At 37.9% G+C, this 20,244-nt stretch overlaps 1 long non-coding RNA gene across 1 annotated transcript; it reads left to right on the top strand.

Moving 5' to 3' along the window:
- The first annotated feature begins 3,444 nt into the window (after positions 1-3,444).
- Positions 3,445-17,636, top strand: LOC138917901 (uncharacterized). The gene is made up of 4 exons (XR_011426568.1): positions 3,445-3,748; positions 9,732-9,960; positions 11,436-11,513; positions 16,562-17,636. It is a non-coding gene; the product is annotated as an uncharacterized lncRNA (long non-coding RNA).
- The last annotated feature ends 2,608 nt before the right edge of the window (positions 17,637-20,244 follow it).

Genomic DNA, 20,244 nt, shown 5'->3' with positions numbered 1-20,244 from the left:
TTCCTCTTCATATCGTCAGATGGGATCAGAGAATTTAAACGTTTTTATCACCAGAAAAAGATTATTTAAGTCTTACTTGGAAAGTCTTGGTGTCTAAATGGCCTTCATGAATTAAAAAATCCATTGGATAAAATATTATTTCAGGCTCAGTGATAGGCAGAAATAAAGATAATTTGGCACCTGCCTTTATCTCTGCACAGACACCAGGTCCTCCTTCTATTTGTAAAACTGTCTGCATGCCTTGTGCGTAGTATGATGTACTTTGACATATCAATGCCTTCTTCATGCTAAGTGATCTTTTCTAGTTTCCTATTTAAGACCATTATTTATACACACTAATGAGAGAAGCTGCCATTAAAAAAAAAAACAGGATAGTAAGATGTTTTCTTGAGAGAAAAGGAAGGTGAAAATAAATGTAAGCAGAAAATGAGAAAGGAAAAATAAACCAGGTGCTAGCTTGGAACATTGTTGCCTTTGAAATTTAACTTTTAAATCTGCTTTCTAAATTTGAGTTTTACTGTGAGTATTTGCATCTGGAGGTCATCAGAATGCTTGCTGTTTGTGGTCTGGATAGAAAGAGAATCCCCTAGGGAAGTCAACATGGTGCTGGGACTCAAAAGAATGAACGAACATAGATCATACTCAAAATGCTTTTTAGGGATACTGAAGAAGAGTTTCTACTCTCTTAGGTACGAAACCATTTAAGAACGACGCATTATGGGGCCGGCCATGTGGCTGAGTGGTTAAGATTGCACTCTGTTTCGGCAGCCGGGGGTTTCGCAGGTTTGGATCCTGGGTGCAGACATGGCACCAACCATCAGGCCATGCTGAGGTGGCGTCCCACATAGCACAACCAGAGGCACTCACAACTAGCTTATACAACTATGTACTGAGGGCCTTTGAGGAGTAGAAGAAAGAAAAGGAAGATTGGCAACAGATGTGAGCTCAGGTGCCAATCTTTAAAACACCCCAAAAAATGGTGCATTAAAACTTTTAAATATACAATTGTGCACTCTAGAAGAAAACAGAAATAGGATTACAGAAACATACTTAATTCATTATACTGAAATATTTTACTGAAATATAAGTTCAGTTGTTACTGAGGTTTATTATAAATTGTCTAAGCCCCATTCCACGCCCCCATGAAAGGTCTACGGGGGCAGGAATTTTTATCCCCTTACTATCGGATCCCCAGTTCCTAGTGCTGAGATTTGCTGTATTTGTTGAATGAGTAAATTAAAGAATTAAGAACATGGGCTTTGAGTGTGACTCACGCTAACATATTAGTTTAGAGGACTGGCTTGACGTTGAACTCCCTTGAGGTTTATATTGTCTTCGCTATCATAATTTTGAGTCAGGAATCTGGAAAGGGCCTCAGCTAGAAAATGTCTCATCTTCCTATGACATTGCCTGTGGTTTCCAAGTGACCTGGCAAGCAGCTGCTCTGGTCTTGGAAAACCAAGTTTTTTTTATTCACATGTCTGATGCCTGATGAGGGTGCCTGGACCTCTCTCTGTTTCCATATAGTTTCAAGGCCTCTCCATGGCTGACAGAATTTTTATATAGTCCAGCCGCACAACTTCCTGCTAGTGAGATTCTGGGCAAGTTGCTTAATCTTTCCAAACCCCAAATCTCCTCATTTGTAAAGTAAGGTTAATAGTTGTGTACCCACCACATTGGAATCTTGTAAGTGGTAATTTGGAAAAATGCTTGGAACAAGGTCTTGCACGTAAGTGATCACACCTATGAACAGTTATTGTTGAGCTGGACTTTATAGCACAGGGAAATTTTGCTGGGATAAAGGAGAAAGGTGTCCTGTCTCGAGTGAGTGTTTTGAGCCAAATCACTGCAATGGAAACAACATGGAAAAATACTGAGGGGGTTGTTGAAGGAAACAGAATATGGGGTGCAGTATTAAAATCATAATTTAGGGATAGGATGGGGATGGCATATGATAGTGGGTCTTGAATTAGTAAAAAGAGTACAGCTTGACTGGGATAACAATGGCAAATTTTAATTAGCACTAAAAGCATACTGGATCACTGCATAATCTGAATTCCTATGCCTGCTAATGAAGACTTTTCTTTAAATATTGACTACAAAATTGACTTCTTTCAACCGTCTCATTTTTCCCAAATATACAAACGTGTGCCGTGACCTAACAATTGACATTGTATTTATGGGTCAACGTGTAGATTCACACTTCATGGAATAATCTATTAAAATAATTACTAGGTCATTGCCTTTGACATTAACTTTCCAAAATCCTTTCTTCAAAGAGTTGCCTTTACTGGATACAGAGATTGGCTGTCTTGCTTTAAGAAAAGAACAGTTATCTAAATTTGACTCACGGATTTCATGAGTCAGTGAGATGTTCTCTATAAACCAAAGGCAATTGCTAATACTGACATTACAATTGGAATTTCATACTCCTGGAGATGGTTGCAATTTAATCAAGATGACTCTGGAGCTTTGGAAAAAATATGCTAATATGCAGCTTAACATGGGATTAGTGGTTCAAGTTTTATCCTCTAGTCTATAATTTTACCAATTCTCTCCAGTCATTAAAAACAAAACTTATTTTGTAACATTTTTTCTTTCACTGTCTACAAAATTATAGTAGCTTCTTACCTTCTTTGGTAGCTCCAAATATTGCAATTTATTTCTCTGTAATTCGTGCATTTATTCAAATCTTTATCAAACATCTACTACTTGAGCATTATCTGTACAGTGCTCAAAGTTCTGAAGAAAATGATTTGTTCCAAAATTATAATGTGTCTAAAATAGCACACTCATACACACAAACGTGTGCATAAACACACACACACACACAGACACACGACAGTAACCACTGGTCACGTTTTCACTTCTCTAAGACACAAGATTTAGTGGAAACAGTGTGCTTTTGGATTTTTCCCATAATAAAAATGTTTATATTTGAATATGGAAGTGTTCAAAGTATTTTTTAACATTTTCTTAGCAAACAAATATGGATTAAAAATAGTTACTTGTTGCATCATTCATAAACTTTCAGGTAGAATGACTGAAAGTAGTGTCTATATGATTCTCAAACAAAAAATATTGAATGTTTGGAGTAACGTAGAGTAGTCAGATTTTATAGGAAAATTATATTATATTTGAGAAATTTTATTATTGCTTATATTTTAAATGATAATAAAACATAAATCAACGTTAAAACATTATATTCCTATATTTCAGAAATTCTTTGCCTCAAGTTTCTTAATTCCCCTAATCCCATCCTATCCTTTTAACACTAAAATTGTTTATTTTTTGTCTGACATCAGAGATAATAGAGCATAAAATGCTGCAAGCCTTGACAGAGATCAGGGCTCAAATGAAAATAGATATTATTTGACATGTCAAGCTAAAACCAAGATTTAATTTTCATTTAGGTTTTGCTCAGCAGGTGCAGTCCTATGAGGAAGGTGGGAACCAGGATGAAGGAAGCACGCTGTTTATGCCTCACTGCCTGCCTAAGAGTGGTGCCTCTGGTGTGACTCAGAAAGAACTGTGATTGGGATAAATGATACCTGTGTCACGAAGGTGCCTCGTCTAAGTGAGTTTAAATCCAGGCTTTGCAACTTACTAGTTGGTGGTCTTGGGAATACTACTCAACTTCTTTTCACCTCAGTTCTGTAAGGACGCCTAACTCAAAGGGTCTCGTAAGACCTGAATGGAAGCATCCATGGAGAACTCCTAGCAGAATATCTGGCACCTAGTAAACATGGTAAATATGAACCATTATTATTAATTTATATATTATTAGCATTATCATGATGTTCAGATGATAACCAACAGAGAACAGTTTCATTAAAATAACATTTATAAGTTTGGAATTATTATTTTTATTTTGAAATAATTATTGACTCATAGGAAGTTGCAAAAGAATGTACCAGGAAGTCCCATGCACTCTTTGCCCAGTTTCCCTGCAGGACGATCTCAACACCAGGAAGTTGGCTTTGGTCCAATCCACAGAGTTTAGTCAGGTTTCATCAGTTATGTGTGCACTTGAGTTCCAAGCTAGGCTGGAAATCAGATGCATCTGTGGAGCTTCCTACATGCAGATGGTAGCTTCTCTGAGGGGGCTCAAAAAATAGCATCCAGGGGCTGGCCCCGTGGCCGAGTGGTTAAGTTTGCGCGCTCCGCTGCAGGCGGCCCAGTGTTTCGTTAGTTCAAATCCTGGGCGTGGACATGGCACTGCTCATCAGACCACGCTGAGGCAGCGTCCCACATGCCACAACTACAAGAACCCACAACGAAGAATACACAACTATGTACCGGGGGGCTTTGGGGAGAAAAAGGAAAAAATAAAATCTTTAAAAAAAAACAAATATTAAAAAAAAAAAAAAAATAGCATCCAGGGGCTGGCTCGGTGGAGTAGTGGTTAAGTTTGTGCTCCACTTTGGCAGCCCACGGTTTATGGGTTCTAAACCCGGTTGCGGACCTACACACCGCTCATCAAGGCAGGCTGTGGCAGCATCCCACATACAAAATAGAGTAAGATTGCCACAGATGTTAGCTCAGGGACAATCTTCCCCAAGCAAAAAGAGGAAGATTGTCAACAGTTGTTTGCTCAGGGCCAATCTTTCTCAGCAAAAAAGGAAAAAAAAAAAGCACTTCTGATTTCTGACCAAATTAGCAGAAAAATCCCAAAAGTAGGTAACAGATCCCCAAATATCACCTTTGTTACTCATCAAAGCAAGGTTGGAGAATGTTTTATTTTCAAAGTGTTCCTTTTCTGGAATGTTGGAATATTCTGGGTTTTTTTCCAGGTCCTGTTACAAGAGTGTGTTCAGTTTGTGAAAATTGATTGAGCAATTTACCTGTAAGTTGTGCTTACAAGATTTGTATATTATGTTATATTTCAATAAAAAGTTTAAAATGAAAAAATATAGAGAAAAGACTTTGGGTGTTGCTTTTTGGGGAGGAAGCTTTAAAGAACGAGGAGCAAGCTTGAGGGGACTATGGAGGGGTTTGCAGTGCAGAGTGTGGCCTTCCGGACTGATGCCCCACTGGCTGTGAGCGTTAACTCACATCGGTGCGTAAAGCTTCCTTTGCTGTTGGATGATGCTTGTATTTTGCTCTTAGCCGTGGAGCGACTCTTGCTGAATTGACAGCTGACTGCTGTTCAGAGGTTTGAGATAATAGGGATATTTTCACTGAAAATAGCACAAATACAAAATTTTGACCCATTTTCCCCCTCTTCCCTTCAGCGGGTTTTTAAAGATGTCTGAGCCTCTGAGAGTAAGATCTAGTCTTTAGGTTTTCAGTTATATGTTAACTGTCTCTGCAGCAATGCAGCCTACTGACCTCAAGCTTCAAAAGTTGGGAAAGCAGTCTGAAAAGTTACAAAATTGAGAAATGAGCAAAAAGAAGGATCTGGGTGAAAATACAATTACTAACATCAGCTATTACATTCAATTTTGGTAGTGTATATTTTTCAGCACATGCTACAGAGCTTTTTTTTGACAATAAAAACAAAGCCCTGGTAAAGTCAGGATATGGAGAATAATCTACAAAAAGAGGAATTTTGACACTATTCATAGATGTGTTACATGGAAGATGGCTATTTGAGGCTCTCTAAAACCTGTTGAAAAAGCTTGGTTACCTGAATAATTATTGGCTTGATACCATGTCTTGCCACAAATTTCACCCTTTTATAATTATCTTCCAAAAATCCCCATCCCTCATGGTGAGGGAGTGTGCCCATGACGATATTTAAACTCTACCTTTAAAACTCAAGACCTAGAGGCTGGCCCCATGGCCGAGTGGTTAAGTTCTCGAACTCTGCTTTGGCGGCCCAGGGTTTTGCCAGTTTGGATCCTGGGCGCGGACTGGGCACCACTCAGGCCATGCTGAGACGGTGTCCCACATGCCACAACCAGAAGGACCCACAACTAAAATATACAACTATGTACTGGGGGGAGTTGGGAGAAAAAAGCAGAAAAAAAAAGAAGAAGATTGGCAACAGTTATCAGCTCAGGGACCAATCTTTAAAAAAATAAATAAGTAAATAAATAAAACTCAAGGCCTAGATGCATATGGCTATACGCAAATGTGTGACGTTAATTTTCATACTTTGTCTTCCTTTTCTGATTGACTGTGTCATGATTATCATGCCAGTTTATCAAACACTATTTCCACTAATATTACACTCTTACAGTAGCAAATATTTCATGATAAGGTTCTTTTGCCGTCGATGGACTCAACTAGCCCAGCCTGAGTACACAGCCTTATGCGTCAAGGTCAGGAACACTTTTGATCTTATTTCTGGGACTTATTATTTTCCAATGTAGACATTTTATACTTTTATCAGAAATTTTCATCATTTTTTAATTGTTGTTTTCAAGTAAACTTTGACATCCCCAGCTTACCCTGAAATCTTTCACATTTCATTTGTGTTTATAGAAATCTTAGCCTTTCTTCAGAGTAAAGAGTAAATAGCAATTCATTCATGATACTTTCCCAGATGACTCAGATAAATATCATTTTTAAAAAATCTGTTCTCACGTAAAGTCTTTGAGCCGTAGTCATCGCTAAGTCAGGAATCAATAAGAAGGCCTCACATCATCATCCCCACCATCAGCTTTAATACTGACAACACTGTACATGTCCTTGTATACCTGTGCCTCTGCCCGTACTTCATGTGCCTTTAGAAAGTAGAATTCCAACTCATCTAGGTGTCTCCCAGTGGGCTCACACACAACCACATCTTTAAAAATTAAATTATTGCAATTAATTTGCCACATTAGATGGCTGTTACCAAAGCAATGTGTTGAGAAAATTGGATCTATGTGATTTTCCTAGGGAGAAAAGAAAAGAGAGTTACGTAGCAGAATGATGAATGAGGGATAACATAGCAGCGTGTACTGCCATGCCAAGGGTGCGGGGGGGGGCCTGAATAATCACTGAGTAATTGTGAAGGTTCTGGTTGCCTGAGGACAAGGTCACAAAGAGGTGAAGATAAAGCAGAAAATGTAAGTGGGTGGATTACTCAAAATAACTAACTTTACTTAGGCAATTTTCCTAGGGTTAGATTTCACAGGAGAAAACAAACTTGTGGTAATGTTATCAGTGCTGAACATTATTCAATATGTAATTGAATGTCATTTGTATTTTGGATAATTGAATTTTGATTTCTAAATAATTCAAGCAGAATAGAGTACAGCAGGGAAGCAAAGATCAGATCCCAGTGTATTTTCATACGTACTTTACTGCTACGATACACAAGGAGTTGTGTGGTTCTATTACATCATGGCTAGGCGGCCATATTAAATCATGTATAATTGTAAATAAGCAATTGAAAATGCAATATAAGAAATGAAAGTGCGTTAATAACATGAACTGTAGTTTTACTACCATTAGGTGAAATAGATTAGTTTTACAGCATATGAAAAATAGTGCATTAAAGGGGCTGACCCCGTGGCTGAGTGGTTAAGTTCGCGCGCTCCGCTGCAGGCGGCCCAGTGTTTCATTGGTTCGAATCCTGGGCGCGGACATGGCACTGCTCATCAGACCACGCTGAGGCGGCGTCCCACATGCCACAACTAGAAGGACCCACAACGAAGAATATACAACTATGTACCGGGGGGCTTTGGGGAGAAAAAGGAAAAAATAAAATCTTTAAAAAAAAAAAATAGTGCATTAAATATTTGGAGTCAGTGTGTATTGGCCATGTTAAAAGATCAATAAAAATTCAACCTGATCAATCATTGCTAATATTAAGTATATATGAATCAACAAAAAGCTCAAAATCTTAGGCTGGCTGTAGGTATAAACTGTATATGACCTTTAGCAAATTAATATTTTGAAATGTCTGAATCATAGAATTTAATGTTAAAGTTAATTCTGTTTCATTAGAAATTGTTTTGTAAAGAGAAGGCTCTTGCATTCCTTTTTAATATTCTCTATTTGAAAATGCGCTAGAATTAATTTTTTTAATTCAAAGCACATATCAAATTAATGTGTTTTTAAAATGCAGCCAAAATAGAAAATAGCCTTCATTCTTACATATGCAAGGGGGACTGGTTTCTATTATACCTAAGTTTTATTTTAGCACTGTGTAATCTAGTCCACATTTCAAAGGTTATTAGCATACTTCATGCCAAAAGGTCATCCGTATTAGTGGTAATTGGCTTTTATAAATATTGCTCATTATGCAAATGCATTATTTACAAGCACCATTAGGCCAAAGTGGATTTGAGAACTTGGGTAATAGGTTCCCTGCATTCATTATGAGGCAAAATATTTGACAATAGATAAATTAGGAGTTGATCTTTAGATATCAGAATACAGTTTAGAATAAAGAAAATTTGTGCTGTTTCCTGGCTGATAGGAACTAAAACAGGATCAGTTGAGAGATAGATGTGAAAATAGATTGGGTGTGTATATCTGAATTCCGGAGACTCACGGCTAACCGTCTAAGCTGGAAGCCCCCCGCAGTGCCTGTAACCAATCTAAGACGCTGCCGTATTACAGCAAGTTGGTATCAGCTAATTCTGCTGGAAGTAACACTAAAATATTTGGTTCTTGATCCACAGAGTACTGGAAGCAATATTGTTTTCAAGTTTTAGAAACGTAAATCTCACTTTCCTTCTTATAGATTGAAAAAGCCGGTTTCTGCTTAGCATTATGATTTGAAAAGTCATTCTGATATACAGCGTGATGGTTATAGTTGATAATACTGCACTGAATACTGGACACCTGCTAAGAGAGTAGATTTCAGGTGCTCTCATCTCAAAGAAAACATGATAATTATCCCAGAAGGAATGTTAGTTAGCTTGTAGCAATCTAATCATTTCACTATGTATATGTATGTCAAATCCTCATGGTGTACACCTTAAATATATACAATTTTTATTTAAAAAAATTCATTAAATAAACATAATAAAAAAGTCACTCTGCAAGAGATCATAGGGCTAAAGAAGCAAGCAGATTTCTGCCCAAACGGCGACTTTAGACCAGGGTGAAAGCTGCTATCGTAGGGCCGAATTGGGACAGGTACTCTTTGATTATTTCTTTTAAGTAGCATTTATCGAACCCTAGTACTGGCAATAGGAATAAAACCATGATTAAGACAGAGTCCTGGGCTTGTTGAAGTTTAAATTCCAGCAAGAAAGACACACATAAATTTGATCTTAGGTCATAAGCAATAGACTCTAGGAAGCGCTGTGGGAGCAGGACTCCTGGGCATTAGTTCTTCCTAGAGGGTTGGGGAGTTTGGGGAAGGACCGTCTTTGCTTAGTTCCACGCTCTCAATTTCATTTCTGTACAAGATAACAGCATCATGACTTATGTTTAGGAGAAAGAGAGAGAAAAAGAGGGAAAGAAATTTCAAGGTAAGGACCAACTGAAGAAAGTTCTCCCTGAAGACTGGAGAGGAGGAGGAGGTCTCATCAAAGGAGACAGAAAAACAATGATCAAGGAGGTGGGAAATGAACTAAAAAAGACTCCTGAGAACTAAATGTGATTGAGGCTTCAAAAGAGAAAGGCTGGTTGTGGCCAAATTCTGCAGAGATAAGGCAGGCAGGACAACCGAGAACAGGATTGCAGTCATTAGGTTGTCATTGGAGATTTTGCCCAGATAACTCCCAGGAAAACTAAATTTATAGTAGAAAATAATTTCAAGCAAGATATTTCTACAAAAAGATGTTATATCTAACTAGGTTCACACAAAGCCTTATTTTGAAAGTATTTTTTTTTTTTTTAAGGAAGATTAGCCCTGAGCTAACTGCTGCCAGTCCTCCTCTTTTTGCTGAAGAAGCCTGGCCCTGAGCTAACATCCGCGCCCATCTCCCTCTACTTTATATGTGGGAGGCTTAGCACAGCATGGCTTGCCAAGCGGTGCCATGTCCACACTCAGGATATGAACCAGCGAACCCCGGGCCTCCGAGAAGCAGAACGTGAGCATTTGATGGATGCACCACCAGGCCAGCCCCTGTAAGTATTTTTCTTTTTTTGATAATGAGAAAAGTCCAAAATCTTTTTACTTCATCTATTCAATAGACATACTAAGAGAATGCCAGAATGACACAATAATCATGTCAATAACTATCCCCAGAAAATTAAGGATAGATCTACCATATAATCCAGCTATCCCACTGCTGGGTATTTAGCCAAAGAACTTGAAAATGCAAAGGCATAAAGATACATGCACCCCTATGTTCACTGCAGCATTATACACAATAGCCAAGACTTGGAAGCAACCTAGGTGCCCATCAAGGGACAAATGGATAAAGAAGATGTGGTATATATACACAATGGAATACTACTCAGCCATAAGAAATGATGAAATCTGGGCATTTGTGACAACATGGATGGGCCTTGAGGGTATTATGCTGAGTGAAATAAGTCAGAGGGTGGAAGTCAAATACCATATGATCTCACTCATAAGTAGAAGATAAAAACGACAAACAAACACATAGCATTGCAGATTGGATTGGTGGTTACCATAGGGAAGGGGGGAGGGGGAAGGCAAAAGGGGTGATTAGGGTCACATGTGAGGGGATGCACTATAATTAGTGTTCGGGTGGTGAACATGATGTAATGTATACAGAATTCGAAATATATTATGACGTACATCCAAAACTAAACAAATAAATGAAAAAAAAACTATTCCTCTAAAGTTTGCATTCTTTTTTCCTTGATTTTGAAACAGATTTTAAAAAGACTTTTTGAATATTGACTACATGACAGATTGAACTTAATGCTTTCATGCATTGTATTTGGTTATTATAATATTCCTCTGAATTAGAGATTGTATAAGAGGAATAAGAGCCAGGAGACAAACCACTTGCCAAGGTCATACGGCCGATGAGTGAAGGAGCTGGGAGGTGAAGTCACATCTGTTAGAGCCAGTAAGTGCTCTGCTGAGGACAGAGGCTGCACGCTCCTGTGTGCCCCCGCAAACCCACAGCAGTGCAGATGGAAGCAGCATCTCATCCATCCCTACTCTCAGTGTCATAATTCACACTCTTCCTCCATCTCGCCTGTTCTTTTTCTCCTCCACTGATCTCTCTTCCCCACCTCTAATTTAACTTACAAACTGCTGCCTCCCTGATCTTTTTCAAGCATAATAGTGATCATCAAATCAAAGACAAAAGTACCCTTGCCTCTTTCTGTGCCATTGTATTTTTTTTTAACATTTTCTTTAGTATTACACCACATTTCTTCTTCTATTTGTCTTATTATCTACCTGTCTTACCCCTTGTCCTGGCTTTTATTTCCACACAACTACATTAACACTAGATTGTAAACCATTTAACTGAAAAAACTATGTGTTGTTGAACTTGATGTCCCCATTCTCCCCAGATTAAAATAAAAAGTGCTTGCAATATTCATTGGATTTGCTGAAGTTTGTGAATGGCATGTATATTTCATTAAATACCTCAGTGTCCCGCACCTTTTCCTTTCAGATTCTCAGTACATATGTACTGAATATATGACTGGACGTGTGAACAGGTGAAGGAGACATTCCTAATTGGCCACCAGAGGTATGTTGGTCAGCAGATATATATACTAGAGATTTTCTCTACCCACTCTTGACAAAACAGCAGGATAGAGGAATAACATGGTATTTTTTGTCAAATTGCAATTTTTAGAGGTCCACAGATGTCTTGAGAGTGCACTGTGTGCGTGTGTGTGTGTATGTGTGTGCCTGGGGGGGGGGGGGGAGTGTGTAGCAGAGAATGATATTAAAGAGAACAGAATACTGCAGTTTCAAACTTAGGCCCAGCACATAATTGTACTTGTTATAACTGAAGTTTTTGGTAACATGGAAGCAAAAAAGGGTCACTTCGGTCAATTTAAAGAAAGATCAGTCACTTAATTAGTTATTTTCTTAATGATTGCTGTTAATAAACACAGCTTTTGATTATCTGAATTTTCACTTTTTAATCAGTTGTATTGAAGATGTGTACGTGGTGCAAAATAGTCAACTATTTTTATTGCATCCTTACATAATCACACTAATTGTAATTAGAAATTACACCCAAAACTCTATAATACTTCAAATAGCATTTGGAGATCATTATGAATACTGATCTTCTCTCCCTACAGCTAAACAATAGACAAAGTGGCCAATAACAAATTTGGAATAAGACAATAAAATTATTGGTTGTGTTCTGAGACTGGGACCATCGTCACCTACAGAATATTTTTGCTTGGCTGAGTGCTAATGGAATTGCTCAGATCAGCAGGTGCTTCCTTTCTGTGCCAAGAAATCTCTCATTGAAATTCACTAAAGAATTAGAGCTGTGTAATGGGGAAAAAAACCTATAATACAAAGCACCTGGATCCAGATCTAGTTTGATTTCCAGGTTGGAGGAGGGTAGTTGGGGTGGATGGGTGAAAAAAGACAACAGAAGGCTGGAAATATTGAGTAGGTGTGTGTCTTGGTACCCTTTCCATACTTAGTGTACACAAAACTTTCATGAATGTAGTTAAAGATTGAAACATGAAGCATTTTCAAGATTATATTAGGATGTTACCAATATTAATTCCAAATCAATTAAATTGCCTGACTGGGCACACGTACCCTTCCAATCCTTCAAATTGTTATTCTCTTAGTTTATAAAATTCCTAGTGATCAATGACAACGAACACTTCATCTATCTGTAATTGTTATTTCATTAATTATTTTTTAAAAAAGAAGCACATCTGACACAATGTTACCAATTTTCAATTGTTGTTGTTGATTCCTAGATTCATGTTATATAACTTTCTGGACTTACTCGAAAAAATATATATGTATAAGCAAAATTATTTAAATATTTTCAAATGCTTTATTAAAAATTGTATAAACATTAAAGAAATTTGTCATTTTGATATAATAATGATATTAAGAATGTTGCAAAGCATTTTGATAATTTGAGGGAGCAGTTACACTTTTTTGTCTTCAGGCTCTCAATAGAGAGAAGTCTCCGTACACTGAAATTGCAATACCTCAAGCAAGAACCAAGACTTAGGGCCTTCGGAAGGCCCTGGCTTCCGTTCTCCTGTCTTCTTTTGCTGTACCTAAGTTTGCTTATTGGGATGCAATCTCTTTAAATCAAGTGTTCCTACACCTTGAAGGATTAGTACACATACTACTTTTAATTCATTACAAAGATACCAATTTGTTTCAGCAACTATCCTAAAATAAAATAAATGCTACCAAGCATATATCTTTGTATAATTTTCCCTTCTTAAGTTTTCCTCACCTGTCTTTCTCCAAATTCTTCCTTGGAGTATTTAATGAAAAGTCTCATGTTTTTTTTTTTAAGTTAAATATGCATATATAAATAACTAAATCTTTCTTGTTTGCTTTATCAAGCCCATTATGGAACTACACATTAGTGTAAAATTGTGTTTTTTTAAAAAATTATATACATTATAATTGACTTTCATATCATCACTTTTACTATATTAACCTGAGTAATAAGTACAAAAAAATATATATCGAGAGTAACTTTCTGCTTCCAAGGATTATCGGTTTCCATTCTCTCATGCTGTTTTGAGGTTTATAATGACAAGTCAAATGTATCAGTTAGGACTCTTTCACAGCTTTTATTAAGTAGATAAGTACTTGAATAACATGGCAGCACAAAACTCAGTATTCAGTGTGTTGGCAAGTACTGGATTACTGATTCCCATATTATCAACATTGGGAGAATTTAATCTGCATACCACATTCTATATTGTCTACTCATATATCTTATTTTGGCAAAGATGCTTCCCTTCCATTTGTTCTATGCATTGTTTCAAGGTTAATCTGTATTCTTAATCTGCTGTTTGATCTCTATTCTTCTGAATAGGAAGATGAAACAACATGGATTTAAGTTATATTGAATACACAGAAATAGAGACTTAAAGGCAAATATCTTTTAGGAAGATGATTCAGAGAATGTGTGTGATACAAGATTCCAAAGAATGTTTTTATCCACATGGTACTCCTTTGTACTTAGGACATGGTGTTTCCTCAAACATATGATCTCAGCACAGTGATGTTGCATTTATAAAAGGCAGGAGCGCTAATCGATGCCCAGCACTTGAATACAGGAAATTATTTATGAAAAGAAACAACTCTATAAGCTATTATTATCCTATCCTCAATTTTCAGATGATAAATCTAATGTACAATAAGTATTATAAATATCCAAAGCCATACAGCTGTAGGAGGCAAAGTTGGATTGGATTCTGTGTTTAAAACCAATGATCCTCCCTTCTTACTCTATCACGTAACCTGGGGGTATATTGAAAAAAAGAAAGATATTTTAAGAAACTAGAATAGAGTATTATGTTGGTGATAAGAGTAATCACATTTATATCATCAATCACATCATCTCACTTGAATCTTACAACAAATCTGTGTGACAGTAAACAAACTGACTCATCACTGCTATGGCGTACTTATTTTCATACTTCTGGTAAACAGTGGAACCAGGACTCAGACTCACGGGGCCTGTTACCTAGACACTTGCTTTCTCCTCTATATCAGAGCTGCTCACGGAGCCCATCATCCACCCCCTCACTGAAGCCATCCGCCAACATTGATGGGAAGGTACGATAGGTATTATTGACTCCATCCCGTAGAGTGACAACAGGCACAAAGAGGGTCAGTGATAGAGGTTAGTGGCAGGGCCAGAATTAGAATTCTCTAAAGTCCAGCTATCTTTCAAAAGGATAATAATCTCATATCAAATAAAATAATTATTCTTTACTTGAATTATTGCATTTCCTCTGAAGGCCATATACTAATGTTTTAGGTAGATAATCTACCATTTCCTGAACATGTATTTAATGCTTAGACTAAGATTATTATTCACACTTGATAGATAAGAAAATAAGACTATTTCTAACTTCTCTGTGTGTGTTTCAATCCCAAATCTCAGTGACTTATGATGAGAAATATTTTTTCTTCACATTATTTGATCATAAGCGTGAGCCAACCACTTATTCAAGGACTAGGTGTGAAGAAGCAGCCCCTATTTGGAAGATGCAATTCTCATTTCAGAGGAGAGAGAGCAAGTCAGCTTGTGAAACAGACTTTTAAAGCTTCTGCTTGGACTTTGCAAATGGAATATCCGCCCACATTCCATTAGTCAAAGCAAGTCACACGACCAAGTCTAGCATCAATGGGTGGAGAGTTATTCACCTCCCACAGCAGGCTCAGCAACTGCTGGGAATATAACCCTTTTACCATAAGGAAGTAAATAGTTGTGAACAACAATATCCACACGTAGTGTTTCAGTCAAATTACTAAGTGATAGAATTGGACTTGTAATCTAGGTCTGCAAACTTCACAATCATATTGTCTTTCAAAGATAGCTTATTTTATAAAATAAGATAATGAAATATGCATATTATTTGTTCTTGATTCATACTTATTTTGATGAAATGGACAGAGCTGGAATTTCAGTTATCACAGGGACATGCCCATGTTTAATTACAAATTCCAATGTTGGTTTTCTTTAATGAATCATTTGCTTTACTTTTTCTATTTTGGCAGAAATTGTATTTGCACATTTCATATGACATTAAAGAAGATGTTTAGAAAACAATAAGTGGTTAATATGACAGTTCTTTTCACAATTTCCTAATTTAACAAAGGTTCTATTTTTGTCAAAATAGCCAACTATGCCTGAGAATATTACCAAATAATTAAATTAAGGGTCTCTGTTTGTTTTCTGTGTTGTGACTGTCAAAAAGCTGTCACGCCAGATCTATAAATAGGATGTATAAAATATGAAGCTTGAACGGATTAACCACGCATTTCAAGAAGCCCATCTCTTGCTGAAGCACTGAGTGACCAAATGTATAGAAGTCATGAGGTTAGAAATTGGATACAGTCAAAGTCAATACAACAACCTTCTCTTTCATGTGTCAGGAACACACTGCAACACGGTGAAGCAAAAGTTCGTGTCCACCCTTCTTGTCCTTCCTGTCCATCTCTCTGCAGCCGTCTGGTATAATTAGGCGTAATTAGTACTCTCCCTCCACTGTGAGTGTACCTCCTCTGTCAGTCCCGGCACATCACAATTTATGTGTCTTTTGAGGATGGTCTGGGTGTTGCTGGGCAAACTCAGCTAGCTAGATGCAAAGACAGTAGGAAGGGAGCATTCAGCGTAGTGAGTTCTTCACTGTGTGGGAGGCTCAGAAACTGATTTCTTCCTTCATTTTTGTGGACAGAGAGGTACTATAGTTCAGTGGTTAAGAACATGTACTCTCAGTCCAGACTTCTCCAGGTTTGAATCCCAGTTCTGATATTTTCTAGCTGAGTGACTTTGTCTAAGTTACTCTCTGTGTCCTGAATTTTGCATTTACAAATGAGGGTATGAGGTTTGTTTTGAGATTAAATGAGTTTCTACATCTACAATAGTTTAGAATATTTCCTATACAGAGTTAGTACTATTTAAATAATAGCTAGTAGGTAATAGCCATAACTGAGAGGAGTTTAAATCAGAAGACAGTATATTAACCATCTTAATTATCTAATGCTGCATTAAAAATCGTTCTACAATTTAACGGCTGAAAGCAATAATAATAACTTATTATTCCTCAGGGCTCCTGTGGAACTTGAGACTGACTCAGCTGAGAAATTCTGCCTTGGAGTCTCCTGTGAGATCATAGTCCGAGATCAACTGCTGCTATAGTCGTCTGAAGGTTGGAATGGAGCTAGGGGATCCACTTCCAACGTGGTGCATACATGTGGGCTGGAGGTGGGGGCTGGCTGTTGGCTGGGGCCCGTTTCTCTCCATGCATGTCTCTCTTTGGTGCTGCTTGGGTGTCCTCCCAGCATGGTGGCTGATTTTCTCCAGAGAGAGGGATCCAGAAGACCAAGGTGGAAGCTGCAATGCCTTTGATGACCTATCCTTGGAAGCTATGTGCTGTCCTTTGCACTGTATTCTCTTGGTCACTCAGTTCCCCTCCATGTCAGTGTGAGAAGGCCTATAGAAAGGCAGTAATACCAGGAGGGAAGGGCCACCAGGGGCCTTTTGAGGTCTGGGTAACACCCTAACCAACCTCATAAGGGAGTGAGGCATTAGGAGATTGATTAATTTGCAACGTGAAGTATAACTGCATTTGGAAAAGAACCAATATGCTCACGTTAATGTGATCACTGCATTCTCCTTTTCACAGCATTTCTAAAGGTGAACTTTAATAATAATTAAAATTCTGCTTCACTGAATGTGCACTTAGAATAAGGAAAATTAGACAGAAGATTTGAATATTAGTTGCATGAGGCAATGATAACCTGATACATCCAACTTTTCAGTTGAGGTTATACCTTCCCAGAATTAGCTCTGTGAGCCAAAGCACAGCCAGGCACTCACAGGCTATTCCCGGCTGGGACTCGTCAGTGTGCGCTTCCTCAAACATCTCCTTTCAACAATGACTAAAACAACACAAGGGCACATCTTCTCTTCATTCAAACCTTTCCTTGGGAGGTATTCTGTCCCACTAAAGCCAACTGAATACCATTATTTGATCAACTGCCTATTGATCTTACAGTTGACTGGGCAGAGGTCAATCTCATCAAAAATGATAGCAGACATCTCATCGTCCCCTCCAGGTGCTGTATATACATCCTATGCTCGCTTCTGCTCTTTCCCATTTTTCTTGGCTTCATCTGAATTTGTACCTCAGGCTCCATTAGGATCTTTCTTCCCAAACCGAGCCTTTACTTCCTGTGATGGGAGCCTATTCATAGACTGTCACTCTTGGGCTCTCTCACCCCCTCACTCATTCCTCCTCGGGGAAGGAAGAAGGACGAAGGACTGAATCTCTCCTCTTTCTCTCGGGGGGAGCTGCATGGAGGAAGCATGTTTTCTTCCATGTTTGAAAGCACGTCAGGGGCAGGGCCTCAGGACAGGAAACTGGCTCCACTCTTTGTGGGGCTGCCAGGTTGGGGGGTAAGTGAGCCTAATTTTGGTTTTTGTTTTTTGTTTTTGTTTTTGTTTTTTTTGTATTTAGAAACCCAATTACCTTCAAATAAAAATCCTGTTCCTCATCAGTAGTAAAGGTGATGTTCGGTCCCCTTCTATCCTACTTCTTGTCTTATTTTAGAATTGATTCAACCTCAGGCAGGTGGGCATTAACTGTTGGCCTGCTAAAATTCCCTGCAGTGTTCCTTTCCCTCTTGTTTCTTCAGGAACTTTCTCTCTGCTATTGAGGTGATAGACAAACAAAGGATTACAAAGCCAAGATAGCAATTGCATTCCGACAATGGTTTTTCTCGTCAAAGTGTCTTTATCTATGATAAACACCATGTGTGCCTTTGGCCTCATGAAATCCTTTCACATGTGACTTGCTTTTCATTTTCTGTTACAGAACATTATTTATTAATGGATTTATTTATTATTTATACTTTACCTATGTCTGAAAAGGATTCCGTTGCTGTTTAAATATTATGCTAGACAAATTCTAAATGGCTTATGAACTCTTATTCTTCCTCTCCTACACTTCCACATAATCCTATTTGTAACTTCAGAGTCTTTCAACTGGCCTCCATGGCATCGCGGTATAGTATCAAGACAACGGGACTTGTAGTCAGAGACTTTAATTCCAGTCCCAGCTTGTGAGTCTGGATGACTCATTTATTCGTACATAACTGAATTTATTTATAATTGTATCTACAAAACATGGTTGTTAGTAGGATCAAATGAGATAATATATATGAAAAATTCAAAGTTACTGTGAAAAATTACAATTATAACTAAAGCGTTAATATTATGAAGTATATCTCTAATAATTGTAATTTTGAGGCATTGCCTCAAATTTGATGGTTATGGGAGAGCTTATCATATATTCCATTCTAGAAGATATTAATAGTAATTATTAAAATAATATTTTAAGCATTCAAATATCATGCAAGGAAGACAATTTGAAATCTTATTTCCAAATATGGTATACTCATCAGACTCTTGAGAGAATAACATATAGTTGTCTTTGACAAGTAACAGGCTTTAGAAAGTATAAGCAGATTCTATGATCTATTCTTGTGACTTGCTGATAACGGTTACATGCATAAAAAGTTGTTTTTTGGGTGTTTTTTGTGAGGAAGATTCACCCTGAGCTAACATCCATTGCCAATCTTCCTCTACTTTGTATGTGGGATGCCGCCACAGCATAGCTGACAAATGGAGCAGGTCTGCGCCTGGGATCCGAACCAGCAAACCTGGGCCACTGAAGTAGAGTGTGCAAACTTAACCACTATGCTACGGGGCTGCCCCCTATTATTCTTTAATATCAAAGAAATTGTTGTACTAAATAGAACAAGAGGAATGAGAATGCTAATCAAGTATGTTACTGTTGATAGCTGTAGCTCATAGTTTATGTTATTCAATTCCAAGTAAGTTGCAGATTCTTGATTATCAACATCCAGTACTTCTAATTGATTATTCCTACAGTGTTTTGCTCATTTTATTGTGATTCTATCTGTAAATGTTTTTGCCTGTCTCTGTTTTCTTCTGGAGATAACAAACTTGTGACCTAAGCACAGAATATAGCCCAGAGATAGGTTTGATTTAGGCTGCAGAGTGCTCACACTACTTAAGCCAATACTTAAAATCTGAACATTTTACAGAAAAATCCATATTACTAGATTTGATGGAAAAACTAGAAGGGCTAAAACAGAGAGCGCTCATTTCAGCATGGCCAAAATTCACGGGAGCCAATTTTCCTCCTTTGATGATCAGTTCTCTCTAATTCACCATAGCCAGCCCCCTCCCACATGTCCCACTTTCTAGCATCTCCTCCTTGTCTGCTTCACCTGTGTATTATCTGCCTGCCTCTGAAAGCATTTGCATTTTGGACCTGATAGAGTTTTCATTTATTTGTAGTCATTTTTTGGGGGGCGGGGGGAGAAGAAAGATTGGCTCTGAGCCCTGCCTGTTGACAATCTTCCTCTTTTGGCTTGAGGAAGAGTGGCCCTGAGCTAACATCTGTGCCCATCTTCCTTTATTTTGTATGTGGGACGCCTCCACAGCATGGCTTGATGAGTGGTGTAGGACTGTGCCCGGGAGCCAAACCCACGAACTGGGTTCAGAGAAGTGGAGCATGATGAACTTGACTACTATGCCACCCGTCTGGCCCTATTTATTTGTAGTCTTGATCTCTCCTTTAGGTATTTTTCTCTTTGACTTTTGTTTACTATCCTTGGAATACTTATTTTGAAGTAGTCTTTCTAATTTAAGTTTTAATTGATGAAATTTTAACACAGCTATTTTTATTCTTAACATGTAA

The sequence above is a fragment of the Equus caballus genome, chromosome 1 (genome assembly GCF_041296265.1).
Source record: "Equus caballus isolate H_3958 breed thoroughbred chromosome 1, TB-T2T, whole genome shotgun sequence".
NCBI lineage: Eukaryota > Metazoa > Chordata > Mammalia > Perissodactyla > Equidae > Equus > Equus caballus.
The sequence above is the reverse complement of the archived record's forward strand: the minus strand, read 5'-3'. Positions and strand labels throughout refer to the sequence as shown.